Source organism: Microcebus murinus, chromosome 22, assembly GCF_040939455.1.
Source record: "Microcebus murinus isolate Inina chromosome 22, M.murinus_Inina_mat1.0, whole genome shotgun sequence".
In the NCBI taxonomy this organism is placed as follows: Eukaryota; Metazoa; Chordata; class Mammalia; order Primates; family Cheirogaleidae; genus Microcebus; species Microcebus murinus.
The window spans coordinates 27650719-27668902 of record NC_134125.1 but is presented as its reverse complement, the minus strand read 5'-3'; the positions used below and the strand labels follow the sequence as shown (position 1 = coordinate 27668902).

The window sequence follows — 18184 nt, the reverse complement described above, 5'->3', positions numbered from 1 at the left end:
AGCCTGTGGCACCCGGTATTCCCAGGCGGTCTCCCATCCAAGTACTAACCGGCCCGACCCCGCTTAGCTTCCGAGACCAGACGAGATCGGGGGCGTTCAGGGTGGTGTGGCCCTAGACGGCGGTGGCGGAGGGCGCCCCTGCCCCGCTCAAGAAGCCGAGCCTCTCTGGGCTTCCCCGCCGCCGCCTCCCGCCCCAGGCCCCGCGCCGGGCCGGGCCGGTTGAGTTCGCCGGCCGGGTCCCGCGGGCTCCCAGGGACGGGGGTGATGGGCGGGGCGGGGCGGGGCGGGGCGGGGCGGGGGGCTGTCTCTCTATACACACACACACACACTCACACTCACTCACACTCACACAAGATGCGCCTCCACGGCTGGACTCGCCAAGGTGGAGCCCTCCCAGCCCCCCTCGTCTCCTCGCCCGGCCTCCTTCACCTACCCGCTGCCCACCCCCAGCGCGTCGCTGCCTGCCGCTGACTGCGCACGCGCGGGACGCTCGCCCTTTGACCCCAGCCAGGGGCCGCCCTCCCCCACAACCCCTTTCAGCTGCGCCCCCCCCCTCGCCCTGTGGGTGGGCTGCCGCCTATTCCCCCGGGCCAGGGCTGGGGCACAGCCAGTGTATGGGGCGTCTCTCTCTGGGGATGTGTCCCATGGGTGGGGTGGGGTGGCCTGGTTTGGGGGGCGCTGAAGAAATCAGTCCCCTCCATCTCCTACCTCTGGAAAACGCCCAAGCCCGTGGAGAACTGCCGGCACCGCTTCGTGGGGGCCGGGACCCTCCTCCGTGTCCTCCTGTGGCCCAGTCCAAGGGGCCTGGGCCTGGCCGGGGCTGCATTGGACCCCGACCACCCTGGCGTGTGGACTCGCTAAAAATCGGCCATTAGATATTGGATTCCAGCTTCCTGGAGGTCATTTCACTAATGAGTGCACCGGAAAGAGTTTCCTAATCCATCTGTGAGGGTGGCAACTGAAAGAGAATTTTAAAGCTGACAGAATAGGCGAGGGAAGGCATAGGAGATTTCCACACCCAGCAAGGAAGACTTTCCCGAAATGGAAGAAAGAAACGAGCAAACAGAGACACCGGTAGCCCGCCCGGAAAAGAGTCTGCCCCTTAGAGAAAGCACCTTGACCGGGTTCACCCGTGGGTGGGTGGCGAGCTAGCGGCATTCAGAAGAGCGAGGCCCGCAGTCTGTGCGGAAGACACCTGCGCTCGGGTGTGTGTGGCGGCGCGATTCACAAGCAGCTCCAGATGTTAAACCAAGGAGAAGCCAGGGAGTTCCCAACGCCCCAGGTGTCCTCAGCCCACGACTGGCTGCTGTGGGAATGCGAAGCCCGGCTCCTTGTCTCAGAGCGGGGTTCCCAGGAGGATCAGGCTGAAGCTGGGACTTGGCCTCAAAGTGTCCCCTCGCATGGCCACCCCCTTCCCCTTCCTGCTCCTCTACTCCTGGTGCCCCTCCATCCAGGGGCCAGACCTTAAAGAGTCACCGCAAGAGAATCCTGGTCCCAAAGGAGCCTTCTGGGGGACCGGTCCTGAGAGAGGTTGTGGGCATGGCCCGCTGGGGCTCTGCCCGACCCAGGGCTGAGAGATGCCACCTCCCAGCTCTGGGTCCCTGCAGGAAGTGTTGGCAAGCACAGGGCCGGTCCTCCAAAGGCCCAGGTGCAGGGAGCCCAGGCCAAGCAGCCTGTGGAAGAAGCCACTTGCCGTGCCACCCCGGGAACAGGACTGCAGGCCCCGGCCCTTCCCACCTCCTCCTCCTCCTCCTCCTCCTCCTCCTCCCCCCCGCCCCCCCCCACAGGGCACAGGGCTCAGAGACACCTCAGACTCTTGCTACCCAAAGTGCAAAGGGCATCAGTTGCTCCTCCAACCCCCCCGCCCAGCAGACCACGTTGTCCAGCCAGCCCCCGGGCCTCCCTGGGGTGCCCAGCACAAAAGTGCAGACACCCACCGGACCCTCAGTCTCAGTTTTCGGAGGTTTTTGCCACTCTAAGGACCCGCAGGCCGGCTGGGCCTTCGGGCAGGACAGAGAGCCCCGGAATCCGACTTGGAGAGCTGCGTGTACGTCCCCATCAGGAGGCGGTCCCCACCTCCGCGGCTCTCCCCTTGCGGGGAGCGGCAGCCCAGCCGGCAGCCGCAGGGCCTCAGGGAAGACACCAGGCTGGGCCCCCGCGGCACAGCGGGGGCACGTCCCCCGCACTCACGCGACTTAGGGACGGCTGCTGGAGACTGCTGCGGCCACCCTGCTGCCGGGTTTCTGGAGGGCTTCCTGGAAGCAGCGTCCACACCAAGCCCTTGGAAGGCCCAGGCGACGGAGGAGCCGGTCAGGCAGGGGCCGAGGACGGTGAGAGGCCGGGCGGGAAGGAGCATGTCAGGCAGGGGCAGAGGACGGTGACAGGCCGGGCGGGGAGGAGCCGGTCAGGCGGGGGCCCAGGACAGTGACGGGCCTGGCCGGGGAGGAGCGCGTCAGGCAGGGGCAGAGGAGACGGGCTGGGTAAGGGTTAGGGTGACAGTTAGGGCACAATTCACAATCGCAAAGACGTGGAAGCGACCCGAGTGCCCATCCATCCAGGAGTGCATTAATAAAATGTGGCGCGTGGACACCACGGAGTGCCATTCGGCTGTGAGGAGCAGCGGTGAGAGGGCGCCTCTCGTGTTCTCCTGGCCAGAGCTGGAACCCGTTCCAGTAAGCCAGGTATCCCAAGAATGGACACACGAGCACCACGTGAGCGCGCTCACCAGCAAATTGGTACGAACGGATGGACGCCTAAGTGGACAGAGAGGAATCACCTTCATCGGGTGGGTGTCGGGCGGGTGGGGGGAGGGGAGGGGCATACACATCCATTAGGCATGGGGTGGGTGCGCACCGACTGGGGGATGGGCGCACTTGAAGCTCTGACCCGAGGGGGGAGGCTTGGAGAGGGCAAGGCACCCGACCTTAACATTGGTACCCCCACAATACGCTGCAACAACATGAGAGGTATATGAATAAGAACACAGGGGGGGCCGGGCGCGGTGGCTCACGCCTGTAATCCTAGCTCTCTGGGAGGCCGAGGCGGGCGGATTGCTCCAGGTCAGGAGCTCGAAACCAGCCTGAGCAAGAGCGAGACCCCCGTCTCTACTAAAAATAGAAAGAAATTAATTGGCCAACTAATATATATAGAAAAACACAGCCGGGCGTGGTGGTGCATGCCTGTAGTCCCAACTACTCGGGAGGCTGAGGCAGCAGGATTGCTTGAGCCCGGAGATTGAGGTTGCCGTGAGCTAGGCTGACGCCATGGCACTCACTCTAGCCTGGGCAGCAAAAGGAGACTCTGTCTCAAAAAAAAAAAAAAAAAAAAAAAAAAAAAAGAACACAGGGGGGAGGGGGGCACGGGCAACACATGTCACCTGAATACTTGTACTCCCATCATCTGCTTGAAAAGAGAGAGAAAAGAAAATGCAATCATAGAGGTAAGAGACACTTTTTAAAAATCATGAATCCGAAGAGAAAAGTAAAAGGAGGCCTGTGGAGCAGGTCTGGGTGTGACTCCGGATCCCCCAACATCAGGTGCCACCACCAAAGATTCCTGCGTGTAGCCCATAGAACCCCAAAAGCAACGGGACGAGTTCTGGTCACATACTCCCTCAAAATGACATCCTGGCCTTCTTCTGGAACTCCCTCCCCTCTCAGACTCTCAAGGTTTCCTCCAGCGTGTCGGTTCCCACAGAGCAGACCTTTGGTCTGAGACCTGACAGTCCAGATGCCACGCATGCTGCCGCGTGGCGGCGGTGTCGCGGCTTGGGACAAGAGGAGGCCCCACGGTGCGGGCTGGGGCGCCAGGCACCGCGGGCGGGCGCTGAGGGTGGGGGTGACCCCCACCCCGGGCCGCCGCCGCGCTCCCAGAAAGGGGACAGAACAAGAGGCAAAAAAAAAAAAAAAAAAAAAAAGCAGCAGCCTGTGGCACCCGGTATTCCCAGGCGGTCTCCCATCCAAGTACTAACCAGGCCCGACCCCGCTTAGCTTCCGAGACCAGACGAGATCGGGGGCGTTCAGGGTGGTGTGGCCCTAGACGGCGGCGGCGGAGGGCGCCCCTGCCCCGCTCAAGAAGCCGAGCCTCTCTGGGCTTCCCCGCCGCCGCCTCCCGCCCCAGGCCCCGCGCCGGGCCGGGCCGGTTGAGTTCGCCGGCCGGGTCCCGCGGGCTCCCAGGGACGGGGGTGATGGGCGGGGCGGGGCGGGGCGGGGCGGGGCGGGGGGCTGTCTCTCTATACACACACACACACACTCACACTCACTCACACTCACACAAGATGCGCCTCCACGGCTGGACTCGCCAAGGTGGAGCCCTCCCAGCCCCCCTCGTCTCCTCGCCCGGCCTCCTTCACCTACCCGCTGCCCACCCCCAGCGCGTCGCTGCCTGCCGCTGACTGCGCACGCGCGGGACGCTCGCCCTTTGACCCCAGCCAGGGGCCGCCCTCCCCCACAACCCCTTTCAGCTGCGCCCCCCCCCTCGCCCTGTGGGTGGGCTGCCGCCTATTCCCCCGGGCCAGGGCTGGGGCACAGCCAGTGTATGGGGCGTCTCTCTCTGGGGATGTGTCCCATGGGTGGGGTGGGGTGGCCTGGTTTGGGGGGCGCTGAAGAAATCAGTCCCCTCCATCTCCTACCTCTGGAAAACGCCCAAGCCCGTGGAGAACTGCCGGCACCGCTTCGTGGGGGCCGGGACCCTCCTCCGTGTCCTCCTGTGGCCCAGTCCAAGGGGCCTGGGCCTGGCCGGGGCTGCATTGGACCCCGACCACCCTGGCGTGTGGACTCGCTAAAAATCGGCCATTAGATATTGGATTCCAGCTTCCTGGAGGTCATTTCACTAATGAGTGCACCGGAAAGAGTTTCCTAATCCATCTGTGAGGGTGGCAACTGAAAGAGAATTTTAAAGCTGACAGAATAGGCGAGGGAAGGCATAGGAGATTTCCACACCCAGCAAGGAAGACTTTCCCGAAATGGAAGAAAGAAACGAGCAAACAGAGACACCGGTAGCCCGCCCGGAAAAGAGTCTGCCCCTTAGAGAAAGCACCCTGACCGGGTTCACCCGTGGGTGGGTGGCGAGCTAGCGGCATTCAGAAGAGCGAGGCCCGCAGTCTGTGCGGAAGACACCTGCGCTCGGGTGTGTGTGGCGGCGCGATTCACAAGCAGCTCCAGATGTTAAACCAAGGAGAAGCCAGGGAGTTCCCAACGCCCCAGGTGTCCTCAGCCCACGACTGGCTGCTGTGGGAATGCGAAGCCCGGCTCCTTGTCTCAGAGCGGGGTTCCCAGGAGGATCAGGCTGAAGCTGGGACTTGGCCTCAAAGTGTCCCCTCGCATGGCCACCCCCTTCCCCTTCCTGCTCCTCTACTCCTGGTGCCCCTCCATCCAGGGGCCAGACCTTAAAGAGTCACCGCAAGAGAATCCTGGTCCCAAAGGAGCCTTCTGGGGGACCGGTCCTGAGAGAGGTTGTGGGCATGGCCCGCTGGGGCTCTGCCCGACCCAGGGCTGAGAGATGCCACCTCCCAGCTCTGGGTCCCTGCAGGAAGTGTTGGCAAGCACAGGGCCGGTCCTCCAAAGGCCCAGGTGCAGGGAGCCCAGGCCAAGCAGCCTGTGGAAGAAGCCACTTGCCGTGCCACCCCGGGAACAGGACTGCAGGCCCCGGCCCTTCCCACCTCCTCCTCCTCCTCCTCCTCCTCCTCCTCCCCCCCGCCCCCCCCCACAGGGCACAGGGCTCAGAGACACCTCAGACTCTTGCTACCCAAAGTGCAAAGGGCATCAGTTGCTCCTCCAACCCCCCCGCCCAGCAGACCACGTTGTCCAGCCAGCCCCCGGGCCTCCCTGGGGTGCCCAGCACAAAAGTGCAGACACCCACCGGACCCTCAGTCTCAGTTTTCGGAGGTTTTTGCCACTCTAAGGACCCGCAGGCCGGCTGGGCCTTCGGGCAGGACAGAGAGCCCCGGAATCCGACTTGGAGAGCTGCGTGTACGTCCCCATCAGGAGGCGGTCCCCACCTCCGCGGCTCTCCCCTTGCGGGGAGCGGCAGCCCAGCCGGCAGCCGCAGGGCCTCAGGGAAGACACCAGGCTGGGCCCCCGCGGCACAGCGGGGGCACGTCCCCCGCACTCACGCGACTTAGGGACGGCTGCTGGAGACTGCTGCGGCCACCCTGCTGCCGGGTTTCTGGAGGGCTTCCTGGAAGCAGCGTCCACACCAAGCCCTTGGAAGGCCCAGGCGACGGAGGAGCCGGTCAGGCAGGGGCCGAGGACGGTGAGAGGCCGGGCGGGAAGGAGCATGTCAGGCAGGGGCAGAGGACGGTGACAGGCCGGGCGGGGAGGAGCCGGTCAGGCGGGGGCCCAGGACAGTGACGGGCCTGGCCGGGGAGGAGCGCGTCAGGCAGGGGCAGAGGAGACGGGCTGGGTAAGGGTTAGGGTGACAGTTAGGGCACAATTCACAATCGCAAAGACGTGGAAGCGACCCGAGTGCCCATCCATCCAGGAGTGCATTAATAAAATGTGGCGCGTGGACACCACGGAGTGCCATTCGGCTGTGAGGAGCAGCGGTGAGAGGGCGCCTCTCGTGTTCTCCTGGCCAGAGCTGGAACCCGTTCCAGTAAGCCAGGTATCCCAAGAATGGACACACGAGCACCACGTGAGCGCGCTCACCAGCAAATTGGTACGAACGGATGGACGCCTAAGTGGACAGAGAGGAATCACCTTCATCGGGTGGGTGTCGGGCGGGTGGGGGGAGGGGAGGGGCATACACATCCATTAGGCATGGGGTGGGTGCGCACCGACTGGGGGATGGGCGCACTTGAAGCTCTGACCCGAGGGGGGAGGCTTGGAGAGGGCAAGGCACCCGACCTTAACATTGGTACCCCCACAATACGCTGCAACAACATGAGAGGTATATGAATAAGAACACAGGGGGGGCCGGGCGCGGTGGCTCACGCCTGTAATCCTAGCTCTCTGGGAGGCCGAGGCGGGCGGATTGCTCCAGGTCAGGAGTTCGAAACCAGCCTGAGCAAGAGCGAGACCCCCGTCTCTACTAAAAATAGAAAGAAATTAATTGGCCAACTAATATATATAGAAAAACACAGCCGGGCGTGGTGGTGCATGCCTGTAGTCCCAACTACTCGGGAGGCTGAGGCAGCAGGATTGCTTGAGCCCGGAGATTGAGGTTGCCGTGAGCTAGGCTGACGCCATGGCACTCACTCTAGCCTGGGCAGCAAAAGGAGACTCTGTCTCAAAAAAAAAAAAAAAAAAAAAAAAAAAAAAGAACACAGGGGGGAGGGGGGCACGGGCAACACATGTCACCTGAATACTTGTACTCCCATCATCTGCTTGAAAAGAGAGAGAAAAGAAAATGCAATCATAGAGGTAAGAGACACTTTTTAAAAATCATGAATCCGAAGAGAAAAGTAAAAGGAGGCCTGTGGAGCAGGTCTGGGTGTGACTCCGGATCCCCCAACATCAGGTGCCACCACCAAAGATTCCTGCGTGTAGCCCATAGAACCCCAAAAGCAACGGGACGAGTTCTGGTCACATACTCCCTCAAAATGACATCCTGGCCTTCTTCTGGAACTCCCTCCCCTCTCAGACTCTCAAGGTTTCCTCCAGCGTGTCGGTTCCCACAGAGCAGACCTTTGGTCTGAGACCTGACAGTCCAGATGCCACGCATGCTGCCGCGTGGCGGCGGTGTCGCGGCTTGGGACAAGAGGAGGCCCCACGGTGCGGGCTGGGGCGCCAGGCACCGCGGGCGGGCGCTGAGGGTGGGGGTGACCCCCACCCCGGGCCGCCGCCGCGCTCCCAGAAAGGGGACAGAACAAGAGGCAAAAAAAAAAAAAAAAAAAAAAAGCAGCAGCCTGTGGCACCCGGTATTCCCAGGCGGTCTCCCATCCAAGTACTAACCAGGCCCGACCCCGCTTAGCTTCCGAGACCAGACGAGATCGGGGGCGTTCAGGGTGGTGTGGCCCTAGACGGCGGCGGCGGAGGGCGCCCCTGCCCCGCTCAAGAAGCCGAGCCTCTCTGGGCTTCCCCGCCGCCGCCTCCCGCCCCAGGCCCCGCGCCGGGCCGGGCCGGTTGAGTTCGCCGGCCGGGTCCCGCGGGCTCCCAGGGACGGGGGTGATGGGCGGGGCGGGGCGGGGCGGGGCGGGGCGGGGGGCTGTCTCTCTATACACACACACACACACTCACACTCACTCACACTCACACAAGATGCGCCTCCACGGCTGGACTCGCCAAGGTGGAGCCCTCCCAGCCCCCCTCGTCTCCTCGCCCGGCCTCCTTCACCTACCCGCTGCCCACCCCCAGCGCGTCGCTGCCTGCCGCTGACTGCGCACGCGCGGGACGCTCGCCCTTTGACCCCAGCCAGGGGCCGCCCTCCCCCACAACCCCTTTCAGCTGCGCCCCCCCCCTCGCCCTGTGGGTGGGCTGCCGCCTATTCCCCCGGGCCAGGGCTGGGGCACAGCCAGTGTATGGGGCGTCTCTCTCTGGGGATGTGTCCCATGGGTGGGGTGGGGTGGCCTGGTTTGGGGGGCGCTGAAGAAATCAGTCCCCTCCATCTCCTACCTCTGGAAAACGCCCAAGCCCGTGGAGAACTGCCGGCACCGCTTCGTGGGGGCCGGGACCCTCCTCCGTGTCCTCCTGTGGCCCAGTCCAAGGGGCCTGGGCCTGGCCGGGGCTGCATTGGACCCCGACCACCCTGGCGTGTGGACTCGCTAAAAATCGGCCATTAGATATTGGATTCCAGCTTCCTGGAGGTCATTTCACTAATGAGTGCACCGGAAAGAGTTTCCTAATCCATCTGTGAGGGTGGCAACTGAAAGAGAATTTTAAAGCTGACAGAATAGGCGAGGGAAGGCATAGGAGATTTCCACACCCAGCAAGGAAGACTTTCCCGAAATGGAAGAAAGAAACGAGCAAACAGAGACACCGGTAGCCCGCCCGGAAAAGAGTCTGCCCCTTAGAGAAAGCACCCTGACCGGGTTCACCCGTGGGTGGGTGGCGAGCTAGCGGCATTCAGAAGAGCGAGGCCCGCAGTCTGTGCGGAAGACACCTGCGCTCGGGTGTGTGTGGCGGCGCGATTCACAAGCAGCTCCAGATGTTAAACCAAGGAGAAGCCAGGGAGTTCCCAACGCCCCAGGTGTCCTCAGCCCACGACTGGCTGCTGTGGGAATGGGAAGCCCGGCTCCTTGTCTCAGAGCGGGGTTCCCAGGAGGATCAGGCTGAAGCTGGGACTTGGCCTCAAAGTGTCCCCTCGCATGGCCACCCCCTTCCCCTTCCTGCTCCTCTACTCCTGGTGCCCCTCCATCCAGGGGCCAGACCTTAAAGAGTCACCGCAAGAGAATCCTGGTCCCAAAGGAGCCTTCTGGGGGACCGGTGCTGAGAGAGGTTGTGGGCATGGCCCGCTGGGGCTCTGCCCGACCCAGGGCTGAGAGATGCCACCTCCCAGCTCTGGGTCCCTGCAGGAAGTGTTGGCAAGCACAGGGCCGGTCCTCCAAAGGCCCAGGTGCAGGGAGCCCAGGCCAAGCAGCCTGTGGAAGAAGCCACTTGCCGTGCCACCCCGGGAACAGGACTGCAGGCCCCGGCCCTTCCCACCTCCTCCTCCTCCTCCTCCTCCTCCTCCCCCCCGCCCCCCCCCACAGGGCACAGGGCTCAGAGACACCTCAGACTCTTGCTACCCAAAGTGCAAAGGGCATCAGTTGCTCCTCCAACCCCCCAGCCCAGCAGACCACGTTGTCCAGCCAGCCCCCGGGGCCTCCCTGGAGTGCCCAGCACAAAAGTGCAGACACCCACCGGACCCTCAGTCTCAGTTTTCGGAGGTTTTTGCCACTCTAAGGACCCGCAGGCCAGCTGGGCCTTCGGGCAGGACAGAGAGCCCCGGAATCCGACTTGGAGAGCTGCGTGTACGTCCCCATCAGGAGGCGGTCCCCACCTCCGCGGCTCTCCCCTTGCGGGGAGCGGCAGCCCAGCCGGCAGCCGCAGGGCCTCAGGGAAGACACCAGGCTGGGCCCCCGCGGCACAGCGGGGGCACGTCCCCCGCACTCACGCGACTTAGGGACGGCTGCTGGAGACTGCTGCGGCCACCCTGCTGCCGGGTTTCTGGAGGGCTTCCTGGAAGCAGCGTCCACACCAAGCCCTTGGAAGGCCCAGGCGACGGAGGAGCCGGTCAGGCAGGGGCCGAGGACGGTGAGAGGCCGGGCGGGAAGGAGCATGTCAGGCAGGGGCAGAGGACGGTGACAGGCCGGGCGGGGAGGAGCCGGTCAGGCGGGGGCCCAGGACAGTGACGGGCCTGGCCGGGGAGGAGCGCGTCAGGCAGGGGCAGAGGAGACGGGCTGGGTAAGGGTTAGGGTGACAGTTAGGGCACAATTCACAATCGCAAAGACGTGGAAGCGACCCGAGTGCCCATCCATCCAGGAGTGCATTAATAAAATGTGGCGCGTGGACACCACGGAGTGCCATTCGGCTGTGAGGAGCAGCGGTGAGAGGGCGCCTCTCGTGTTCTCCTGGCCAGAGCTGGAACCCGTTCCAGTAAGCCAGGTATCCCAAGAATGGACACACGAGCACCACGTGAGCGCGCTCACCAGCAAATTGGTACGAACGGATGGACGCCTAAGTGGACAGAGAGGAATCACCTTCATCGGGTGGGTGTCGGGCGGGTGGGGGGAGGGGAGGGGCATACACATCCATTAGGCATGGGGTGGGTGCGCACCGACTGGGGGATGGGCGCACTTGAAGCTCTGACCCGAGGGGGGAGGCTTGGAGAGGGCAAGGCACCCGACCTTAACATTGGTACCCCCACAATACGCTGCAACAACATGAGAGGTATATGAATAAGAACACAGGGGGGGCCGGGCGCGGTGGCTCACGCCTGTAATCCTAGCTCTCTGGGAGGCCGAGGCGGGCGGATTGCTCCAGGTCAGGAGTTCGAAACCAGCCTGAGCAAGAGCGAGACCCCCGTCTCTACTAAAAATAGAAAGAAATTAATTGGCCAACTAATATATATAGAAAAACACAGCCGGGCGTGGTGGTGCATGCCTGTAGTCCCAACTACTCGGGAGGCTGAGGCAGCAGGATTGCTTGAGCCCGGAGATTGAGGTTGCCGTGAGCTAGGCTGACGCCATGGCACTCACTCTAGCCTGGGCAGCAAAACGAGACTCTGTCTCAAAAAAAAAAAAAAAAAAAAAAAAAAGAACACAGGGGGGAGGGGGGCACGGGCAACACATGTCACCTGAATACTTGTACTCCCATCATCTGCTTGAAAAGAGAGAGAAAAGAAAATGCAATCATAGAGGTAAGAGACACTTTTTAAAAATCATGAATCCGAAGAGAAAAGTAAAAGGAGGCCTGTGGAGCAGGTCTGGGTGTGACTCCGGATCCCCCAACATCAGGTGCCACCACCAAAGATTCCTGCGTGTAGCCCATAGAACCCCAAAAGCAACGGGACGAGTTCTGGTCACATACTCCCTCAAAATGACATCCTGGCCTTCTTCTGGAACTCCCTCCCCTCTCAGACTCTCAAGGTTTCCTCCAGCGTGTCGGTTCCCACAGAGCAGACCTTTGGTCTGAGACCTGACAGTCCAGATGCCACGCATGCTGCCGCGTGGCGGCGGTGTCGCGGCTTGGGACAAGAGGAGGCCCCACGGTGCGGGCTGGGGCGCCAGGCACCGCGGGCGGGCGCTGAGGGTGGGGGTGACCCCCACCCCGGGCCGCCGCCGCGCTCCCAGAAAGGGGACAGAACAAGAGGCAAAAAAAAAAAAAAAAAAAAAAAGCAGCAGCCTGTGGCACCCGGTATTCCCAGGCGGTCTCCCATCCAAGTACTAACCAGGCCCGACCCCGCTTAGCTTCCGAGACCAGACGAGATCGGGGGCGTTCAGGGTGGTGTGGCCCTAGACGGCGGCGGCGGAGGGCGCCCCTGCCCCGCTCAAGAAGCCGAGCCTCTCTGGGCTTCCCCGCCGCCGCCTCCCGCCCCAGGCCCCGCGCCGGGCCGGGCCGGTTGAGTTCGCCGGCCGGGTCCCGCGGGCTCCCAGGGACGGGGGTGATGGGCGGGGCGGGGCGGGGCGGGGCGGGGGGCTGTCTCTCTATACACACACACACACACTCACACTCACTCACACTCACACAAGATGCGCCTCCACGGCTGGACTCGCCAAGGTGGAGCCCTCCCAGCCCCCCTCGTCTCCTCGCCCGGCCTCCTTCACCTACCCGCTGCCCACCCCCAGCGCGTCGCTGCCTGCCGCTGACTGCGCACGCGCGGGACGCTCGCCCTTTGACCCCAGCCAGGGGCCGCCCTCCCCCACAACCCCTTTCAGCTGCGCCCCCCCCCTCGCCCTGTGGGTGGGCTGCCGCCTATTCCCCCGGGCCAGGGCTGGGGCACAGCCAGTGTATGGGGCGTCTCTCTCTGGGGATGTGTCCCATGGGTGGGGTGGGGTGGCCTGGTTTGGGGGGCGCTGAAGAAATCAGTCCCCTCCATCTCCTACCTCTGGAAAACGCCCAAGCCCGTGGAGAACTGCCGGCACCGCTTCGTGGGGGCCGGGACCCTCCTCCGTGTCCTCCTGTGGCCCAGTCCAAGGGGCCTGGGCCTGGCCGGGGCTGCATTGGACCCCGACCACCCTGGCGTGTGGACTCGCTAAAAATCGGCCATTAGATATTGGATTCCAGCTTCCTGGAGGTCATTTCACTAATGAGTGCACCGGAAAGAGTTTCCTAATCCATCTGTGAGGGTGGCAACTGAAAGAGAATTTTAAAGCTGACAGAATAGGCGAGGGAAGGCATAGGAGATTTCCACACCCAGCAAGGAAGACTTTCCCGAAATGGAAGAAAGAAACGAGCAAACAGAGACACCGGTAGCCCGCCCGGAAAAGAGTCTGCCCCTTAGAGAAAGCACCCTGACCGGGTTCACCCGTGGGTGGGTGGCGAGCTAGCGGCATTCAGAAGAGCGAGGCCCGCAGTCTGTGCGGAAGACACCTGCGCTCGGGTGTGTGTGGCGGCGCGATTCACAAGCAGCTCCAGATGTTAAACCAAGGAGAAGCCAGGGAGTTCCCAACGCCCCAGGTGTCCTCAGCCCACGACTGGCTGCTGTGGGAATGGGAAGCCCGGCTCCTTGTCTCAGAGCGGGGTTCCCAGGAGGATCAGGCTGAAGCTGGGACTTGGCCTCAAAGTGTCCCCTCGCATGGCCACCCCCTTCCCCTTCCTGCTCCTCTACTCCTGGTGCCCCTCCATCCAGGGGCCAGACCTTAAAGAGTCACCGCAAGAGAATCCTGGTCCCAAAGGAGCCTTCTGGGGGACCGGTGCTGAGAGAGGTTGTGGGCATGGCCCGCTGGGGCTCTGCCCGACCCAGGGCTGAGAGATGCCACCTCCCAGCTCTGGGTCCCTGCAGGAAGTGTTGGCAAGCACAGGGCCGGTCCTCCAAAGGCCCAGGTGCAGGGAGCCCAGGCCAAGCAGCCTGTGGAAGAAGCCACTTGCCGTGCCACCCCGGGAACAGGACTGCAGGCCCCGGCCCTTCCCACCTCCTCCTCCTCCTCCTCCTCCTCCTCCCCCCCGCCCCCCCCCCACAGGGCACAGGGCTCAGAGACACCTCAGACTCTTGCTACCCAAAGTGCAAAGGGCATCAGTTGCTCCTCCAACCCCCCAGCCCAGCAGACCACGTTGTCCAGCCAGCCCCCGGGGCCTCCCTGGGGTGCCCAGCACAAAAGTGCAGACACCCACCGGACCCTCAGTCTCAGTTTTCGGAGGTTTTTGCCACTCTAAGGACCCGCAGGCCAGCTGGGCCTTCGGGCAGGACAGAGAGCCCCGGAATCCGACTTGGAGAGCTGCGTGTACGTCCCCATCAGGAGGCGGTCCCCACCTCCGCGGCTCTCCCCTTGCGGGGAGCGGCAGCCCAGCCGGCAGCCGCAGGGCCTCAGGGAAGACACCAGGCTGGGCCCCCGCGGCACAGCGGGGGCACGTCCCCCGCACTCACGCGACTTAGGGACGGCTGCTGGAGACTGCTGCGGCCACCCTGCTGCCGGGTTTCTGGAGGGCTTCCTGGAAGCAGCGTCCACACCAAGCCCTTGGAAGGCCCAGGCGACGGAGGAGCCGGTCAGGCAGGGGCCGAGGACGGTGAGAGGCCGGGCGGGAAGGAGCATGTCAGGCAGGGGCAGAGGACGGTGACAGGCCGGGCGGGGAGGAGCCGGTCAGGCGGGGGCCCAGGACAGTGACGGGCCTGGCCGGGGAGGAGCGCGTCAGGCAGGGGCAGAGGAGACGGGCTGGGTAAGGGTTAGGGTGACAGTTAGGGCACAATTCACAATCGCAAAGACGTGGAAGCGACCCGAGTGCCCATCCATCCAGGAGTGCATTAATAAAATGTGGCGCGTGGACACCACGGAGTGCCATTCGGCTGTGAGGAGCAGCGGTGAGAGGGCGCCTCTCGTGTTCTCCTGGCCAGAGCTGGAACCCGTTCCAGTAAGCCAGGTATCCCAAGAATGGACACACGAGCACCACGTGAGCGCGCTCACCAGCAAATTGGTACGAACGGATGGACGCCTAAGTGGACAGAGAGGAATCACCTTCATCGGGTGGGTGTCGGGCGGGTGGGGGGAGGGGAGGGGCATACACATCCATTAGGCATGGGGTGGGTGCGCACCGACTGGGGGATGGGCGCACTTGAAGCTCTGACCCGAGGGGGGAGGCTTGGAGAGGGCAAGGCACCCGACCTTAACATTGGTACCCCCACAATACGCTGCAACAACATGAGAGGTATATGAATAAGAACACAGGGGGGGCCGGGCGCGGTGGCTCACGCCTGTAATCCTAGCTCTCTGGGAGGCCGAGGCGGGCGGATTGCTCCAGGTCAGGAGTTCGAAACCAGCCTGAGCAAGAGCGAGACCCCCGTCTCTACTAAAAATAGAAAGAAATTAATTGGCCAACTAATATATATAGAAAAACACAGCCGGGCGTGGTGGTGCATGCCTGTAGTCCCAACTACTCGGGAGGCTGAGGCAGCAGGATTGCTTGAGCCCGGAGATTGAGGTTGCCGTGAGCTAGGCTGACGCCATGGCACTCACTCTAGCCTGGGCAGCAAAACGAGACTCTGTCTCAAAAAAAAAAAAAAAAAAAAAAAAAAAGAACACAGGGGGGAGGGGGGCACGGGCAACACATGTCACCTGAATACTTGTACTCCCATCATCTGCTTGAAAAGAGAGAGAAAAGAAAATGCAATCATAGAGGTAAGAGACACTTTTTAAAAATCATGAATCCGAAGAGAAAAGTAAAAGGAGGCCTGTGGAGCAGGTCTGGGTGTGACTCCGGATCCCCCAACATCAGGTGCCACCACCAAAGATTCCTGCGTGTAGCCCATAGAACCCCAAAAGCAACGGGACGAGTTCTGGTCACATACTCCCTCAAAATGACATCCTGGCCTTCTTCTGGAACTCCCTCCCCTCTCAGACTCTCAAGGTTTCCTCCAGCGTGTCGGTTCCCACAGAGCAGACCTTTGGTCTGAGACCTGACAGTCCAGATGCCACGCATGCTGCCGCGTGGCGGCGGTGTCGCGGCTTGGGACAAGAGGAGGCCCCACGGTGCGGGCTGGGGCGCCAGGCACCGCGGGCGGGCGCTGAGGGTGGGGGTGACCCCCACCCCGGGCCGCCGCCGCGCTCCCAGAAAGGGGACAGAACAAGAGGCAAAAAAAAAAAAAAAAAAAAAAAGCAGCAGCCTGTGGCACCCGGTATTCCCAGGCGGTCTCCCATCCAAGTACTAACCAGGCCCGACCCCGCTTAGCTTCCGAGACCAGACGAGATCGGGGGCGTTCAGGGTGGTGTGGCCCTAGACGGCGGCGGCGGAGGGCGCCCCTGCCCCGCTCAAGAAGCCGAGCCTCTCTGGGCTTCCCCGCCGCCGCCTCCCGCCCCAGGCCCCGCGCCGGGCCGGGCCGGTTGAGTTCGCCGGCCGGGTCCCGCGGGCTCCCAGGGACGGGGGTGATGGGCGGGGCGGGGCGGGGCGGGGCGGGGCGGGGCGGGGGGCTGTCTCTCTATACACACACACACACACTCACACTCACTCACACTCACACAAGATGCGCCTCCACGGCTGGACTCGCCAAGGTGGAGCCCTCCCAGCCCCCCTCGTCTCCTCGCCCGGCCTCCTTCACCTACCCGCTGCCCACCCCCAGCGCGTCGCTGCCTGCCGCTGACTGCGCACGCGCGGGACGCTCGCCCTTTGACCCCAGCCAGGGGCCGCCCTCCCCCACAACCCCTTTCAGCTGCGCCCCCCCCCTCGCCCTGTGGGTGGGCTGCCGCCTATTCCCCCGGGCCAGGGCTGGGGCACAGCCAGTGTATGGGGCGTCTCTCTCTGGGGATGTGTCCCATGGGTGGGGTGGGGTGGCCTGGTTTGGGGGGCGCTGAAGAAATCAGTCCCCTCCATCTCCTACCTCTGGAAAACGCCCAAGCCCGTGGAGAACTGCCGGCACCGCTTCGTGGGGGCCGGGACCCTCCTCCGTGTCCTCCTGTGGCCCAGTCCAAGGGGCCTGGGCCTGGCCGGGGCTGCATTGGACCCCGACCACCCTGGCGTGTGGACTCGCTAAAAATCGGCCATTAGATATTGGATTCCAGCTTCCTGGAGGTCATTTCACTAATGAGTGCACCGGAAAGAGTTTCCTAATCCATCTGTGAGGGTGGCAACTGAAAGAGAATTTTAAAGCTGACAGAATAGGCGAGGGAAGGCATAGGAGATTTCCACACCCAGCAAGGAAGACTTTCCCGAAATGGAAGAAAGAAACGAGCAAACAGAGACACCGGTAGCCCGCCCGGAAAAGAGTCTGCCCCTTAGAGAAAGCACCCTGACCGGGTTCACCCGTGGGTGGGTGGCGAGCTAGCGGCATTCAGAAGAGCGAGGCCCGCAGTCTGTGCGGAAGACACCTGCGCTCGGGTGTGTGTGGCGGCGCGATTCACAAGCAGCTCCAGATGTTAAACCAAGGAGAAGCCAGGGAGTTCCCAACGCCCCAGGTGTCCTCAGCCCACGACTGGCTGCTGTGGGAATGGGAAGCCCGGCTCCTTGTCTCAGAGCGGGGTTCCCAGGAGGATCAGGCTGAAGCTGGGACTTGGCCTCAAAGTGTCCCCTCGCATGGCCACCCCCTTCCCCTTCCTGCTCCTCTACTCCTGGTGCCCCTCCATCCAGGGGCCAGACCTTAAAGAGTCACCGCAAGAGAATCCTGGTCCCAAAGGAGCCTTCTGGGGGACCGGTGCTGAGAGAGGTTGTGGGCATGGCCCGCTGGGGCTCTGCCCGACCCAGGGCTGAGAGATGCCACCTCCCAGCTCTGGGTCCCTGCAGGAAGTGTTGGCAAGCACAGGGCCGGTCCTCCAAAGGCCCAGGTGCAGGGAGCCCAGGCCAAGCAGCCTGTGGAAGAAGCCACTTGCCGTGCCACCCCGGGAACAGGACTGCAGGCCCCGGCCCTTCCCACCTCCTCCTCCTCCTCCTCCTCCTCCTCCCCCCCGCCCCCCCCCACAGGGCACAGGGCTCAGAGACACCTCAGACTCTTGCTACCCAAAGTGCAAAGGGCATCAGTTGCTCCTCCAACCCCCCAGCCCAGCAGACCACGTTGTCCAGCCAGCCCCCGGGGCCTCCCTGGGGTGCCCAGCACAAAAGTGCAGACACCCACCGGACCCTCAGTCTCAGTTTTCGGAGGTTTTTGCCACTCTAAGGACCCGCAGGCCGGCTGGGCCTTCGGGCAGGACAGAGAGCCCCGGAATCCGACTTGGAGAGCTGCGTGTACGTCCCCATCAGGAGGCGGTCCCCACCTCCGCGGCTCTCCCCTTGCGGGGAGCGGCAGCCCAGCCGGCAGCCGCAGGGCCTCAGGGAAGACACCAGGCTGGGCCCCCGCGGCACAGCGGGGGCACGTCCCCCGCACTCACGCGACTTAGGGACGGCTGCTGGAGACTGCTGCGGCCACCCTGCTGCCGGGTTTCTGGAGGGCTTCCTGGAAGCAGCGTCCACACCAAGCCCTTGGAAGGCCCAGGCGACGGAGGAGCCGGTCAGGCAGGGGCCGAGGACGGTGAGAGGCCGGGCGGGAAGGAGCATGTCAGGCAGGGGCAGAGGACGGTGACAGGCCGGGCGGGGAGGAGCCGGTCAGGCGGGGGCCCAGGACAGTGACGGGCCTGGCCGGGGAGGAGCGCGTCAGGCAGGGGCAGAGGAGACGGGCTGGGTAAGGGTTAGGGTGACAGTTAGGGCAC

At 63.4% G+C, this 18184-nt stretch overlaps 4 non-coding genes and 1 pseudogene across 4 annotated transcripts; all 5 read right to left on the bottom strand.

The window, feature by feature from the left end:
* Nucleotides 1–118, bottom strand: LOC142863656 (uncharacterized; annotated as a pseudogene).
* A 3803-nt stretch (nt 119–3921) lies between these two features.
* LOC142863612 (5S ribosomal RNA) lies at nt 3922–4040 on the bottom strand. The gene has a single exon (XR_012914383.1). It is a non-coding gene; the product is annotated as a 5S ribosomal RNA (ribosomal RNA).
* Nucleotides 4041–7843: 3803 nt separating this feature from the next.
* LOC142863611 (5S ribosomal RNA) lies at nt 7844–7962 on the bottom strand. The gene has a single exon (XR_012914382.1). It is a non-coding gene; the product is annotated as a 5S ribosomal RNA (ribosomal RNA).
* Nucleotides 7963–11759: 3797 nt separating this feature from the next.
* LOC142863610 (5S ribosomal RNA) lies at nt 11760–11878 on the bottom strand. Its single transcript, XR_012914381.1, has one exon. It is a non-coding gene; the product is annotated as a 5S ribosomal RNA (ribosomal RNA).
* A 3794-nt stretch (nt 11879–15672) lies between these two features.
* Nucleotides 15673–15791, bottom strand: LOC142863609 (5S ribosomal RNA). The gene has a single exon (XR_012914380.1). It is a non-coding gene; the product is annotated as a 5S ribosomal RNA (ribosomal RNA).
* Between the last annotated feature and the right edge of the window lie 2393 nt (nt 15792–18184).